General features: G+C 42.6%; 1 long non-coding RNA gene across 1 annotated transcript in view; it reads right to left on the reverse strand.

Moving 5' to 3' along the window:
• LOC134908958 (uncharacterized) overlaps positions 1–13,051 on the reverse strand; it is a 146,756-nt gene extending 133,705 nt beyond the window's left edge. Inside the window, exons 1-2 of the long non-coding RNA XR_010175858.1 lie at positions 12,622–13,051; positions 12,128–12,180 (exon numbers count right to left, since the gene is read on the reverse strand). This is a non-coding gene — a long non-coding RNA (uncharacterized LOC134908958). The remainder of the gene's footprint in view (positions 1–12,127; positions 12,181–12,621) is intronic.
• Positions 13,052–16,573: the final 3,522 nt, after the last annotated feature.

Genomic DNA, 16,573 nt, shown 5'->3' on the forward strand with positions numbered 1-16,573 from the left:
GACACAATAGGTCGACCAGGGGGAGGATTGGTTCCCTTGTGGATTTTCGGAAGCAAGTAGAACAAAGGAACTATAGGAAATTCCGGTATCAAGATATTCATAATCTCTTCAGTGATCAATTTAGCCTGCACAGCCTGAAACAAAGCATCTATCAAACGTTTCTTACATTTTGCAGTGGGATTGGTATGTAATTTAATATAAACATCAGAACAATCTAATTGACGTAAGGCTTCCAAATTATAGTCATAAAAGTCTTGCAAAACAATTGCGCCCCCCTTATCCGCAGGTCTAATAATCAAATTATCATTGCTAGATAATTTCTGAAGAGCTTCTTTTTCAGCTTTGGTGAGATTAGGATGTAAGTATCCACCGATGTCAACAGCATCTTTTACATCATGTTCAAGTATTCTCATGAAAGTTTTTAAACTAGCATTGTTTGATAAAGGGTCAAAAACCGACTTGGGGCGAAAAGGGAGGAGTTTGGTAGGAATAGGATTGTCAACCACATTATTTCTCTGGTCACCAAAATGTTCCCGTAGTTTAACTTTGCGTTGAAGTTTATATTTTTCGATGTTCCATTGTAAGTTGTTAAATGGAACAGAAGGCACAAATGAAAGTCCTTTACTGAGTAATTTAGTCTCAGTATCAGATAATTGATAAGTTGACAAATTGCAAATTATTTCTTGTTGGCACGAGGTGACCTGCCGGCTCGACCCCTGCCTTTGGCATTGACGACCTCTTCTTGTAAACCGGCGTTTCCTGAAGTGGCGATACCTCTTGCGGTCGTTCCTAAAGGGGCTGCTGCTTGGTTAGATCTGTCTGATCCACTAGTGGATTCTAAAGAAGATTCAATTTCAGGGCGCGGATTATGTTTGAATTGGCGGCGAAAAAATGGTCGTTTCCTCTCATTGGTATTTCCACCAGATAACCATCGATATACGGTGTGCCTCTCATAATCCTCCTCCACTTTGGATAATTTCTTCTTTTTGAAATCAATCAGATCTTTCTTATATTGTGTGATCTGTGTCTGTAATTTGTTGATCCAATTGCCTTCAGTGTCAGCGGTCAGTACAGCCAAATTAACACTCTCAAACGCTGTAATTTTAGATTTGACAATCTCAAGTTCTTTTGTAGATTGTTCTATAACTAATAAAATTAAATCAAGCGAACATTTATTAAGGATCGCAATCCATCTGCGGCAAAACGCCGCATCATGCCTGCCAATGGTAGGACAGTTATGGACCCGGAAACCCCGTGGTATTTATTTCGATCTAAAATAATCACTCAAAGATAAACCGTGTAGATCGAAATCGACCTCTTTCTTTTTTAAATTAAGCAGGTCTCTAAAGATGATGTTAGGAGCCATTGCTTGTACCTCGTCTTGCATGCCCTTCTTGCGAAGGATTGACTCTGCATCAGATTCTGAGAACGAGTGTACATCTCCCACAGGGAAGTTGAAATGACCCCACTGTTCCTGGGTTTCCTCCATAATGGAACGGGATAAATGTCACTGATTTAGCTGCAACTCCACAGGTATTCCAAGAAAAAACACCCAGCCAGTGTTAAAAATGTCCAAAGAGTGGACCACAATACAACAAACCTTGTGGACAGTTATTTAGCCTTTCCCCCGCACGGTAAAACCTCTGGTAACAGACAGAAACCCACTGATTCCCCATAAAATGAATACTCTAATGTGTTTCCCCTCTGCATTTTATTACAGATTTATTCTAGCAGCTCCTGAGGCTGCGTGGAGAAATCTTGCCTTTGGGTACTAGCGCTCAGGGTTCCTGCAGCTAACTGAATCGGCCAGCACATTCAATAAACTGCAGGGTAAACCCTGCGCCTAATCGAATCTCCCCCAAAATGTCACTCATGGCAAAATTTGCACTCTTGATACTTGATAAAGGGCTAAACGCTACAAGATGTCTCTTAACTGAGTGTTATTGTGCATGACTCATCAGCCATAATAACATCATGTCTGAGTCACCAAAGTTAAAGGTCAGACTGATTAGACTATAGGTGCATGTTGTTTACTTGGCTCTATAAAAAGGTCTACATTTGTCATAATCTATCTGGATTATAATTGGGAATAGTAACCTGCCTGAAGCAAAGTGAGCAAAGTGAGCCCGCAATGGACTATGCATGGTCATAGACTGTCTAATGGACACATTTAAAAAACAATAATTAAACTTGTGTAGACCTTTTTTTGTGTCAACCATTTTCAAGTCGCCCTTTTGTACCTGTCGACCTTAGACACAGTCAACCTTTTTACTGTTGACCTTTTGACCCTGTTGACATATATATATATATATATATATATGACCATATGGGGTCGACGTATTGACTGCCTATTTTCAGTAGATCTATTATACCACACACCCTGACCCAGGGCCGGTGCTAGGGTGTTCGGCGCCCTCCTGCAAACTATACATTTTGTGCCCTCCTACAAATACATATGTGGCCACTCTTATCCTACCCGTGATCAGCAGCATAGCAATTGCAACTAGCTCCTGCAAGCTGCCATCCATTCATGGGAATGGATGCACCATGCGATCCTATGGATCACTGGTGCATACACACGCACGCACGCGTACACCCACGGGCACACTAATAACTGCAAATTAATTGCATTTGCTGTGATTAGCCTTTAAGCTGAGAAGGGACACATCTGTATGTCCTCTTGACATGTCTCTTTACAATGTTTCATAGTTTGAAATGTAATGTGCAATGCAGTATGATGCAGATGGTGAGAGTCAGTGGGTGACAGGGAGAGCATGACAGGAGAGATGTGATGGGAAGAAGGTGAGAGTCAGTGGGTGAAAGGAAAGAGGTGATGGGGAGATTCAGTGGGTGACAGGAAAAGTGTGACAGGATAGAGGTGTTGGGGAGATGGTGAGGGCCAGTGGGTGACAGGTAGATGGTGACGGGGAGATGGTGAGTCAATGGGTGACAGGGAAAGTGTGTCAGGAGAGAGGTGACAAGGAGATGGTGACAAGTAGAGGGTGACGGGGTGATGGTGAGTCAGTGGGTGGCAGGTAAAGTGTGACAGGAGAGAGCTGTCAGGGAGATGGTGAGAGTCAGTGGATGACAGGGAAAGTGTGACAGGGAGATGGTGAGAGTCAGTGGATGACAGGGAGAGCGTGACAGGAGAGATGTGATGGGAAGAAGGTAAGAGTCAGTGGGTGAAAGGAAAGAGGTGATGGGGAGATTCAGTGGGTGACAGGGAAAGTGTGACAGGAGAGAGGTGATGGGGAGATGGTGAGAGCCAGTGGGTGACAGGTAGAGGGTGACAGGGAGACGGTGAGAGTCAGTGGGTGACAGTGGGAGAGTCAGTGGGTGACAGGGAAAGTGTAACAGGAGAGAGGTGACGGGGAGATGGTGAGAGTCAGTGGGTGACAGGGAAAGTGTAACAGGTGTCGAAGTCAAAAATATTACATAAAGAGAACATACAAACTCTACACACATATAAGTCGCTATACTTGCAAATACGCGCAGCGAGCACAGCAATATATGGTAACACATGCATTTACACGGACATGCCACAGAGATGAATTCGACACTTATTTCATACAGTACATAATTATAATAATATCAAGCGCCAGACATCATGATGATTTAAAATTATATATAAGGAAGTAATGTCATGTATGTGTATTATTTGAACGAAACAAGATAGACCGGTCATGTTTACTATTGAAGCAACCAGATTGATGTGTAGATTCATTTGATGATTGTTGTGAAGTTGTGGGACATTGCAGCCGATAATTATGATTAAATGTATAAAAGCTAAAATCACTCTTATTAGGACAGTGGACAGGAAGCTCAGGCCAGCCCCTTTGGATGTCTTCAAGGCTGAACCTGATTACCATATACAAAGGGACTGGTGACTCATCGTGAACCCCTCCCCCAGAAACTAGATAACACATTGATCACACAGGAGCTCAGTGGCTTTTTGGTCTCAGAGGATGATGGACTTGCTGCCAGTTCAGTTCCTGTATTTATTTACAGAGAGAGAGAGACATAAGATGCATTGGAGGGAATGGTGATTGTATCGCTGGCCTGTAACTGAAACTGTATGTAACTGTATGTAACTGTATGTATTAACTGCTTACTGTGTGAGTGTAACCATGTAACTATAGGTATACTGTACTTTGTAATATATATTGAATCCATATCCTTTTAATAACAAATATATACATCAATGAGCTTTGGAACTCAGATAATGTGTGGGTGTATTGTTTTCTCTTATGGGATGCAGTGTTTTGCGATGTATAGCGCACATTCATGGGATATGGTAATAAGAGGTGCAGGCGTTTACAATATATATTAGAGCGGGCATTTTAAATATTTGTGAGAAAGCAATTTGACATTCACAGATGGGGGCTCTTACGGGATATCACGTTCTTAATGATGCACTGTACATTATAAACGCGACGCTGTGTTCGATCAGCTTGTGATGGACGCATCCTAAAGCTGAGAAAATCATATCCGTGTGTATGGTTGTGTTATTAGTAAGACGCTGATATGAAATTCAAGGGACAATGCGTTTCTCATAATATTTAAGATGCTAAAATGGATTTTTAGTGTTGCAAAACAAGGTTCAAAAAGTCATATTGTGTTTGATTCAGATTGGATTGTTTATCTGTTAAGTAGGTTTAAAGTTGCTGCATAGCCTTGATATAGTTTTTTTTTTTTAACTCAGGCCTAAAATAACTTCTGGTGCTTGTATAATGTGATTTCTTTGTGACAAAGTAAGCCGCTTGGTCTGTCCTCCATTTTGGACTAACCACATGGCCTGTCCACCATTTTGTGTAATCCTCATGGATGTGGAAGGGGGAGGAGCAGCGGCCATTTTGGGAAGGTCATTTTCTAAATGGCTGATTTTCACTGCTCAGAATAATCAGCTTTTCTTGATCACATCAAACACCATTTATGAGTTACCAATGCATTTATTTAACCCATGCCATTGTCAATTACAAATAGTTTCAGCTGGGCCTAGTGAGAGTTAATAGATGAATACTTGATGTAAGAATTACACACAGATATAAACAAAGTTTTTTCTTTTTCCTCCAGGATTTAGTTAAATCTGCTTGCTAGTTTAGGATAGCCATTGAAATGTTAATTAACCTGTCCCACTACCCTCTTGAACAGGCATATGAACCTCTGTTGATATGCAAATTAGAGACTTTGAAGGAAATGCATTCATTCAGTAGGTGTGTACTGTGTGGGGGTTCTATGAGAGTCAAGTGGTATATATATATATATATATATATATATATATATAAAAATATATATTATATATAATATTATTATAATTATGTGTATATTTATATCAGTGTATGTTCTGCAAGATAGCTATCCAATCTGAATCATATCATTTAAATTATTGATTACTGCTAGAGTCATTATAGATTTGTGTGAAACCGGATACATTTGTTGCTATATAGTTAAAACTAAAATAAATGTTTAAGGAAGTAAGTGTAAAGCACAAACGCAGTCTGGCCTGGTTGTAAAGGTTTATACAGAAAGAAACTGTGTGTTGTGTTAAGTGAGCGATTATAGTTAATATTGCTCACATTTATAGAAGTTGTGGGATTTGTTTAATTGCGGACGTACGGTTTTGTACACGTGTCTCGGACAAAGTACAGGACTGCGCACGCAGCGTAAAAGACACGCACGGTCGCGTGTTTACGCAAAGTGCGTAAGAGTACGGGCGCTAAGAACAAATTACACAATAGTATCGTTTAGTTAAAAGGTGGGACAGTAGCCACGCTACAGAAGCACAAAACTGCCCGGTTTCTAAAGAAGATTAGTATAAAACTTTTTGTTTAAACTGTATTGCCTCTGGGGGTAAAGCTGCTTATCTGAATGAATCAAAATTTTCTGTACAGAAAAGACAAAGTGTACTTGAGAGAGCGAACGTAGGAGTGAGTGGAACTGAACCCCGGAAGTCGGGTCCCGTGGTACACCAAATAAGCGGAGGCTTGGTGGCGTGAAGTGGCTGACTCACGTTAATATAGATTAAAATACGCAAATCATGAGGAGATTTGCAGAGGAGCGTAATAGGGAATTGTGTATTGTGTAGTATTGTGTAGTATTGAAGTACAAGGGTTTCTTGTTACGCTCCGAACTGAGGGTCGCAGTTTGTACATCGACCCGTGGTCGTACGGTAGATAGGTAACAAGTACCTATACGCTGATGCGATTGGACCGCGCGTTTGTGGGTGCGATAGATAGCGCAACGTGATATCCTTTTTACGAGCTTTTGCGTAAAATCGCTGTATCATTAGCGCTGTATAGAGCATACGCAAGAGTGATTTGTGTATAATAAAGTGCATAGGGAGTTTTCGCTGGTCTTCAACGACCGATACTTTACTGGAAAGGGTAAGTTATTCCTAAAAACTTCCAGTAAATATAGGTCAGATAGGGCCCTAGGTTGGGTACATTGCCTTCGTTATCGACAGTGTATGGTAGTACTGGCCAACGTGGGCGTGAATGAGCGAAAGCGCTAGGTGTCTTTCACCGTCTATCTGCGGTGTGCATTGGGGATTGCGTTTATTGGCAAAAAGTCCGCGATGGGATCCAATTGCACAAGCAGTGGGCGTTTAGAAACTAGGGTTCAGGTTGAGGTGCCGCGGCCCAGGGGGTCAGCGAGGTTTATTATGTGTGAAAAATATGGGTCACATACGGAGGCTTTTTGCAATGAATGGGTATGTATGACTGACAAAGATAGGGTACCATTCCCTAAAGTGGGCAGCTTTGAACCAGAGGTATTGCAGAACTTAAGGATAAGAATATGTCTGATAAAATCCCGAAAACAAAGGGTCAGACATACAAATTGTTTAAACCTGTGACAGCAAGAGGGTTTGGTGAGTTTGATCCTAAGGTATTGCAGGTGGTATGTCTAACCAAAGTCATATAAGACAAGAATGGAAATATAAGAACTGTTTGAACTTGTAGCAACAATAAACAAGTAGGAAAAAAAAAAAGAGAATGCAAGTACACCGCCTTATGTAGATGTGGAAGCAGTTACGGCCAGCATACAAACTATAGAAAATAATAAAAATAATAAAAATATGACTGTAACCTATATATGTACTAATGAATGTTGAAGTTTTATTTAGGAGGAGAAGGTGACCTGATTGTTTTCAGCCATTTCTCATGTACCCAGAGGAGTATCCAACCGGTAAAAGAAGAGCAGTAGCCTGTGGGGGAAGTGGCTGAGACCAGTGGAACAGGTAAGTATGGTATCATTTGTGTACATATATAGTAAAACCCAAAAATAAAACAAAAAAATCAAGAAAGTAACGTCAGAAATGGAGGGAAAAAAACCTGTCCGCACATTAGTATTTGCCAGTAGGAAAGCGGACAGAGACAAGGTAACCCCAGGGTATTTCTTTCAGTTACCATATAAGAAGTATTCGTTCCTAGTAATGCCCCTAGTAAAGATGAGCTCGGAAATGTTTGTTGGACCATGTACAGACCCTTAATACGGGATAAGAAGGATTGAATGAAATACTTCGCATGACCTAGAAGCTTGTTAAACTTTTTTTTTTTTTGTCTTTTGCAGTAATATAAAACTCTCCATCTGGATAAGACCACTGGTAAACACTACTTCGGCAAATGGGAGGTGGCTGTCTCTGTGCAAATGGACGGGCACAATAAGGCATTGAGTGTCAGGGTGCAGACTTCTTTACAAAATTGGAAAGGTGTCACAGTAGATAATCTTAGATAGTGTGCTATAGAACATCACAAGAATAGTGCTAGGCGCAGAGAACAACAGGTGGAGAAGTTGAGGATGGTAAGTATACTAGCACATACAGGAAAGACCCATCAGTCCAAACCCCAGATCCCTAATGGTCAATAATATGTTACACTTGTAGGAAGGAAGGGCATTTTGCCTGAGATTGTAGGAGTAGTAGGACACATAGTCAATATAGATGCCCTAGACAGAAAATACAAGCCACATTATTAAACACAGACGGGACCAAGGGACATATAGTAAGGAATCACGAGCCATATAGAAAACACAGATTCGGCTAATGGGAGTAACAGGAACGATGCAACAATACCCTTTGAGTAGACCTGCAGAGATTACGATAGGGCCCTTGCAAACCAAACAGTCTTTTCTGCTGGCTGCATCGGCTCCGACTAATCTACTCGGCAGAGACTTATTTTGTAAAATGCGGTGTGTCATATATTGTACTCCTGAGGGTGTCTTCTTGGATATACCTGAGAACCATGCTCAAGAAGTACAAAATATACTAGACACCCCTCAAAGGCTAATGTCGCATTCTACTGTTCTAGATGCATGTCCATAACAGGTAGAGGAAATTATCTCACAGATACCGGGTTCCCTATGAACTTAGGATGGACAGGACACTGGATTGATGGCTGGGATAGTCCCAATAGCGATACGATAAACACAAAAAATTTTTAAGGGGAGTAGACCAAGTAGAGGATCACTTCCCCGTAGTGCCCAATCCAGTTGTCAAATTTTTATAAAATCTTCTTCACCTCTACAAACTCATCTGTCACCAACCTCTATTCTGTTTCTCTACAGTTTCCTCTTCATCTTTTGCGTTCACACAGGGTGGTACAATACATGGACCCAAGTACAGTTCAAACTCCACATGCCTAGGTCCTTCAGAGTTCTGCCCAAACCCAGTATATCTCAACAGCACGATGACACCAGTATTACTGCAGTGTGCCTTGTCATGCACAAAGGGTGGAGAATGGGAATACTGGTGAAGGGAAGTTTTGTATAGACACTGATATGCCTGTTGATGAATGGCAAACCTGGCATTTTCTTTTTCATTTTCTTCTTCTTTCTCTCCTCTAGAGATGTGTTTTTTTTTTAGTTATGCTCATGATACTCTACATTGCAAACACACAATGACTTCGTACAGTTAACACCCTTTAGGGATTATTGTTATGTATTGGTGTGCATTGATGTTTTCTCAAACTGGTTAAAGGCATTTCCTGCCGCCACGGATGCTGCTGTGTTTACCGCAAAGAAAAATTGCGCAGAAATTTGTGTGTAGATAATGGTACCCCTAGAAGTAGGAGCAAAGCTTGAAATTGTACTATTGTGATCATAGATACTGCCACTAGTATTATGTAGCTTCAGAACCACTCCCAGATCTTCACTCAACGAATCACCCTCTTCGAAATTTGTTTTTTGTTTTGGTTTTGGGATTTGTGTTTTTTTTTGGGGTTGTTTTTGGAAGACAACCTCATGTCATGATTGATCCGCACAATGATCAGAAATACACCAATGAGGTGACAGTACAGTACCTTGTTGAGATGAGCCAGCATTTGAGAACTTGACAAACGAACTTGAAACTGTTGATTGCTGGTATGCCAAATACTAACTGTCTTGATTATGAACCAAGAGACTGTGTGATTGTCCTTTCGCTCAGGTTGCCTAATAGACAGGTGGGAAGGACCATACCAAGTTTTGTTGACAGCACTAAAGGTCGCCGAAAGAGAGATTTGGGTCCACTCGTCCCACTGCAAGAAGGTCGCTGACCCGGAGAGAACTCGTGACAAAGTAGTTTATTGCTCACATTCATCGAGTTTGTGAACTGTGTGTTCAAAGAGCAAGGTGGAGAGCAAAGTGAACTGTGTGTTCCAAGTGAACTGTGTGTTCAAAATAGCAAAGCAAAGAGATCGCAAAAGTATCACCAGAGACTCTGTTCCGTTAAGACTGAGAGGCGGCACTGTTAAACACTACCTGAGCGTACTAAAGGACTGCAGAAAGACCAGTCATTGTAATTGATTTGTTATGAACAAGAGTTGTTTTGTTCTATTTCTCTTTTCTCTCTTTCCCGCTGACAAGCATTTATTTTTCAGGATATTCTATTTTTGCGAGGTTTTTTTTATGAGGAGTCGAGTGTGGGACTGGAACTGGTTCTGGAGGAAGGAGTGATTTCCTTATAGGATCCCAGGATTAGCCGATCAGTTTGTTAAAATCAGAGAAAAATCAAAGGTCTAGTAGTTATGGAGTTCAGAGGTAATGGCTGTTCACACATTGCAGATAAAGAGCTCATTAATATATGTGGAAGAAAGGTTTATGAGTGGCTCTCCCCGAACTCCGAAGGTTTGTTATTTAGGAAGGACACTACTTATAACCATGTTCAATGATTAAACAGACCTAGCATACGTTCCAGAAATGGAAACAATGTTCAGAAAATGATAGGAATATGTAGATCATGAAAATTTTATATGTCACTGTCACGATTTGTTTGTGTCTTCTTCATCTACCCACCAGAACCTCAATCGAATCCAAACATCAGTGTACAAAGACGTAGGTACATGTATGTGTGAAATGTTCGTCGCAAATCAGACATTATAGGCCAAAGCACTGTCCCAGCATACTCTATAGGTTGAATGTTGTCCCACACCCAACCAGTGGTCCCGTGACCGCCGAGTGCATATAGAGGATGTCTCGTCCTCCTCCCTGTCTTCCCCAAATATAGTCAAGTGTCTGATTTGCGAAATGCATACATACTTGTGTCTAGGTCACCGATTATTGTATGAAATATTTTTTTTCTTATGTTAATAATTGATGGCAGTTATTGTTTGCTGCCAAAGGGTGGACTTTCGAAGTCAAAAATATTACATAAAGAGAACATACAAACTCTACACACATATAAGTCGCTATACTTGCAAATACGCGCAGCGAGCACAGCAATATATGGTAACACACGCATTTACACGGACATGCCACAGAGATGGATTCGACACTTATTTCATACAGTACATAATTATAATAATATCAAGCGCCAGACATCATGATGATTTAAAATTATATATAAGGAAGTAATGTCATGTATGTGTATTATTTGAACGAAACAAGATAGACCGGTCATGTTTACTATTTAAGCAACCAGATTGATGTGTAGATTCATTTGATGCTGGTTTTGAAGTTGTGGGACATTGCAGCGGATAATTATGATTAAATGTATAAAAGCTAAAATCACTCTTATTAGGACAGTGGACAGGAAGCTCAGGCCAGTCCCTTTGGATGTCTTCAAGGCTGAACCTGATTACCATATACAAAGGGACTGGTGACTCATCGTGAACCCCTCCCCCAGAAACTAGCTAACACATTGATCACACAGGAGCTCAGTGGCTTTTTGGTCTCAGAGGATGATGGACTTGCTGCCAGTTCAGTTCCTGTATTTATTTACAGAGAGAGAGAGACATAAGATACATTGGAGGGAATGGTAATTGTATCGCTGGCCTGTAACTGAAACTGTATGTAACTGTATGTAACTGTATGTATTAACTGCTTACTGTGTGAGTGTAACCATGTAACTATAGGTATACTGTACTTTGTAATATATATTGAATCCATATCCTTTTAATAACAAATATATACATCAATGAGCTTTGGAACTCAGATAATGTGTGGGTGTATTGTTTTCTCTTATGGGATGAAGTGTTTTGCGATGTATAGCGCACATTCATGGGATATGGTAATAAGAGGTGCAGGCTTTTACAATATATATTAGAGCGGGCATTTTAAATATTTGTGAGAAAGCAATTTGGCATTCACACAGGAGAGAGGTGACGGAGAGATGGTGAGTCAGTGGGTGACAGGGAAAGTGTGACAGGAGAGAGGTGTTGGGGAGATGGTGAGGGTCATTGGGTGACAGGTAGAGGGTGACGGGGAGATGGTGAGTCAGTGGGTGACAGGGAAAGTGTGACAGGAGAGAGGTGATGGGAAAAAGGTGAGAGTCAGTGGGTGAAAGGAAAGAGGTGATGGGAAGATGGGGAGATTCAGTGGATGACAGGGAGAGGGTGACAGGAGCGAGTTGACGTGGAGGGTAAGAGTCAGTGGGTGACAGGAGAGAGGTGATGGGGAGAATCAGTAGGTGACTGGTAGAGGGGGACGGGGAGATGGTGAGAGTCAGTGGGTGACAGGGAAAGTGTAACAGGAGAGAGGTGACGGGGAGATGGTGAGAGTCAGTGGATGACAGGGAAAGTGTGACAGGAGAGAGGTGACTGGGAGAGGGTGACGGCCTTGGAGAGGTAGCAGGTGATGACAGGCAGAGGGTGGTGCTGCGGAGAGGCAGTGGGTGACAGGCAGTGGGAGACAGCATTAAAAAATGTAAGCTTACCTCACTTGACTGCAATCGTACAGCATAAGAAGATCCTCACTGTGCGACAATACCTACAATGGACAAAATAATATGTTTAGATTATAATTAATGTAAGCATTAATCAATAAGAAATATTATAATTTATATTGTTAATTAAATCTACACATATACAGATGTGGCCACGCTCATCGTGTCTACATCCTGCCGGGTCGTCCACGCCCGGCGTGGCTAGTCGCGCACATGCCTATCTGCGCCGGGCTGCGTCTTTAGACACCCCATTCACAATGAATGGGGTGAGTGCGCATCTAAGGTACATGCGCCTTTTAGACATGCATGCAGTCGCGGCAGATGAGGATATGAAGCGTGAATGCGCCTAGCAGTAGCCATGATGAGCTTGGCTACATCTGTACCCCACTTCACCCCACCCCTTACAATTTTCTTTAACCAAAATAGTTTAACTTAATTAAATATTCCCATATTGAATAGCAAACATTTTTTCATTAAAAAATTACCTTTTCTCTGGAGCTGTGTGCTTCTTCTATCTTTTCCACTCTGTTTCTTCGTTTCTTGATGGCCCTCCTCTCTCTGCATGGGCTCCTCTTCTGCTGGACGCCATTACTCTCCACTCCTGTGAGGGGAGAGAAGTAGAGGGGAGGGGATAGGAGGCTGCAGATTGCAGTGTCTTCAGAGAGTGAGACTGAGGGAGGGAAGGGGGAGGGGGAGGGGTGGCAGTGGCGCTGCTGTCTGTCTGTCAAACTGATTGACAGGGCAGTGGGGAGAAGTAATGGGGAAAGAGCAGGGTAGGAGGGGCTTAATGAGGAAATGGAAGGGTGGGAGGGGCTGTCCTTGACCCTGTCACAAGCGTAGTCTGAACTTGTGCCTCTTCATGTTGCCGGCGCTGCTGTCTGCCACACAATGTGACAGGCAGAGGCTGTGGCAGCCGGCAACAATAGGCAGTACGGAGGCACAGAGCAGAGAGCCAGAGATGGGGGAGGCGGGCCGCGGGAGCCGCACTTCATGCTGCCGGCGCCTCTGCCTGTAATACACTATGACGGGAGGAGGCTGTGGCAGCCGGCAACAACATGCAGAGCAGTGGGGGGCACAGGCAGTAAGGAGTCAGGGAGGGAGGAGCCGCACTTCATGCTGCCGGCGCCGCAGCCTGTAATACACTATGACAGGAGGAGGCTGTGGCAGCCGGCAACAACATGCAGAGCAGTGGGGGGCACAGGCAGTAAGGAGTCAGGGAGGGAGGAGCCGCACTTCATGCTGCCGGCGCCGCAGCCTGTCACATAGTGTGACAGGCAGAGGCTGCGGCAGCCAGCAGCGACACAGCACATTACCAAATAGCAGCAGAGCAGGGAGAGCGCCTCTAAAAGCACAGCGCCTCCCTGCTTTGCGGACTGTGCTGAGCGGGTAGTGCCGGCTCTGCCCTGACCCTAACCCTACATGCAGCCAGACCCTAAACCTAACACTGACAAGTACTGTCGACTCATCAGTAACAAAAAATAAAAAATGTGCAATTTTTTATCCTGGCTATCCCGTTTTATCTAACAGCTAAGAAATGTCCCACTGTCGTCGCTTGGAGAAACAACTGTATAAGAACGGAATGTCGCACCTTGTGTATTTAAGGTGCCAGTATTACTTATTTGCTTTTTTAAATCCTAATGTGTATGGTTTCAGTTGCTGAACTCCCTCTGCTGTATTTTATTTGATTTTTGCTTTCCCTCTGCATGTGAAAACTTTACAACTCTACAGTTTCTGCAATTATATTTTCAATCACCAACCAAGCAGGAATAATGGAACTAAAATCCACAGCTGCAGTTGGTTCTTTCAGAACTGTTATCACTGTTACAATGAGAGCCCATCTTTTACTCCCTAAGTTGCGTTGGCTAACATTATCTGAAATTGCCAGGCCGGGATGCCTTTTGGCATGGCCTCATGAGTACGGACATTAATATGTTAGCCTATGTGGCAGACAGCGCTGATTACAAATCATCCGACTGAATGAACCCAACGCGAGAATCTTTAACTAAGTCGCTGGCCCTTTGTAGCACCTGACAAGTCGAATAAATTCCTTCCAGCTCAGCCTGCGTCGGCAGATATTTTTGCCTGTTTCACCTCTGTCCACTGACTTGTGTTTTTTCTTCCCAAATATTGCAGTTTAGCCCCAAATGGTGTACCTTAAAATGTTTATCCTTATTTCAGACTCAGATTAGTTGTATAATAGGTTCTTATGACTGTTCTACTTCATTAGGCACCCAAAACAAAGCAGTGTTGATTATTTATGATTGAGGGGAAGACGTGGTGATAGATAAAGTGGAGTAGTGCCCCCCAAAAATCAGTCAACATCTGTCAGGTATCTAGCACAGTATCTGAAATAATAGAAGCTAACATGGCAACTGCAGTGGTGGCTAACGCAGTTTCTCTACATGTGAATGCCATGAGGAATCATACAATTGTTGTAGGTTATTGATAGCTAGAAGCAGATCGGTTGGCTTGGGCATCTTCTCCGCTTTATCTCTCTCCAAGGCTTGATAAATCGTACTGAAGATTTTGGATGGTCCAACCAATGCCCTTCAAGGTGCAGAGACTGAAAAATCAGAAGAGGGTTCCGTGAGAAAGGTTCATATAAAAAGTCAACTTCATAGAACTTTAAAGCTTTTGCATATTTCTCCTAAAACACTGAGGGATGTATTTACTAAGCCTTGGAGAGAGATAAAGTGGTGAGAGATAAAGTACCATCAATCAGCTCCTAACTGCCATGTTACAGGCTAGATTTTAAAAATGACAGTTAGGAGCTGGTTGACTGGTACTTTATCTCCATGTACTTTATCCCTTTCCATGGCTTTAGTTCATAGATTCCTGAGTCAAATGCATATGCGGGCACTTCACCCTACAGCTGCGACAGCCTGCTTACTGCCTTAATTCAATGCCAGTATCTGCCCCTCTCTGCTGATTATACATCTGTCTTCATGGGCGAGTCTGCGCCACACAGTTTTTCCATCCTTAGCCGTCTATAATACCATTGGGACTTACTCCCACCCCATGCTTGTTGCAAGAGATCCATCACAACCAGGTGTCCCATCTCCGTTCACACGCTACGAATGAGCACAGAATTCTGCCTACATGCCTACAACACTTCTACTATGTGCCCAAGACACTTCTATGACCATACCTTAGGACACTTCTATGACCATACCTCCCAACTTTTGTTAATTATGAAGATGGGGCTTGGCTTCAGAGGAAGGGCATGGTTTCGGAGAAAATGGCGCCACTATCGCGAACCACGCCCCTCGTTTTCCACCCCTGTGGGGGCATGGCCACAGAGCTGGCCCTAACCAATATGATGCCCTTGGCAAGATTTTGGATTGGTGCCCCATAGCACCACCACTAGTTCCGCCTCTGGCCCTGCACCCCTTTCCCAGCACCATCACCCCTTACCCATAGCAGTCCTCATTTTGGTGCTCCTACCCACTATATTTTAAATAGGAACACTGTGCACATTCGGCGCACAGCCCAAAAAGGGGTGTGTTCTTGCTGTGAAGGGGCATGACCACACAATAGTGCCCCCAATTCAAATTATGCCACACAGTAGTGCAACTTTATTCACATTTTATCATGCGATATTGTCTCTAATTCATGATACATGACACAGAGTAGTACCACTTTACCTTATATACCTTACTCCTCACAGTAGTGCCCCTTATTCACATTACATCACACTTAATTGCTCCTTATTCACATTACACCACACCACATTGCTCTTTATTCACATAAGACCACACAGTAGTGCCCTTTCTATATGTTATGCCACACAATAGAGCACCTTATACACATAATGTCACACATTAGTAATGCCTTTATACTCATTATACCACACAGTATGCGCCTAACATATTATGCCAACCTTTATTAATGCCCTTATACACATAATGTCCCTTACACATATGCCCCACATTATTAATTTCCTTATACACATAAGTACACACATAATGTCCCTTACACATTTGGCGCACATTATTAATGCCCTTGTACACATAAGTACACACATAATGTCCCTTACACATTATGCCAACCTTTATTAGTGCCCTTATACACATAATGTCCCTTACACATATGCACCAAATTATGAATGCCCTTATACACATAAGTACACACATAATGTCCCTTACACATATGCCGCACATTATTAATGCCTTTATACACATATAATTACACACATAACTTCTCTTACACATATGCCGCACATTATTAATGTATTTATACACATGACACACATAATGTCCCTTACACATATGCTGAACACTACTGCACAACCAACCCACCCGCACACAGCACTCACATGGTCGCTACGCTAACACTGTGACCTCTGCCTCTGCTTGGATACAGGTGTGGTGTCATATATCTTGCCTCAATATGTCATGCAGCAGGAGATGCCTGGAGTGAGTCAGCTGGCAACTCAAG

Source organism: Pseudophryne corroboree, chromosome 1 (genome assembly GCF_028390025.1).
Source record: "Pseudophryne corroboree isolate aPseCor3 chromosome 1, aPseCor3.hap2, whole genome shotgun sequence".
Taxonomy (NCBI): Eukaryota; Metazoa; Chordata; class Amphibia; order Anura; family Myobatrachidae; genus Pseudophryne; species Pseudophryne corroboree.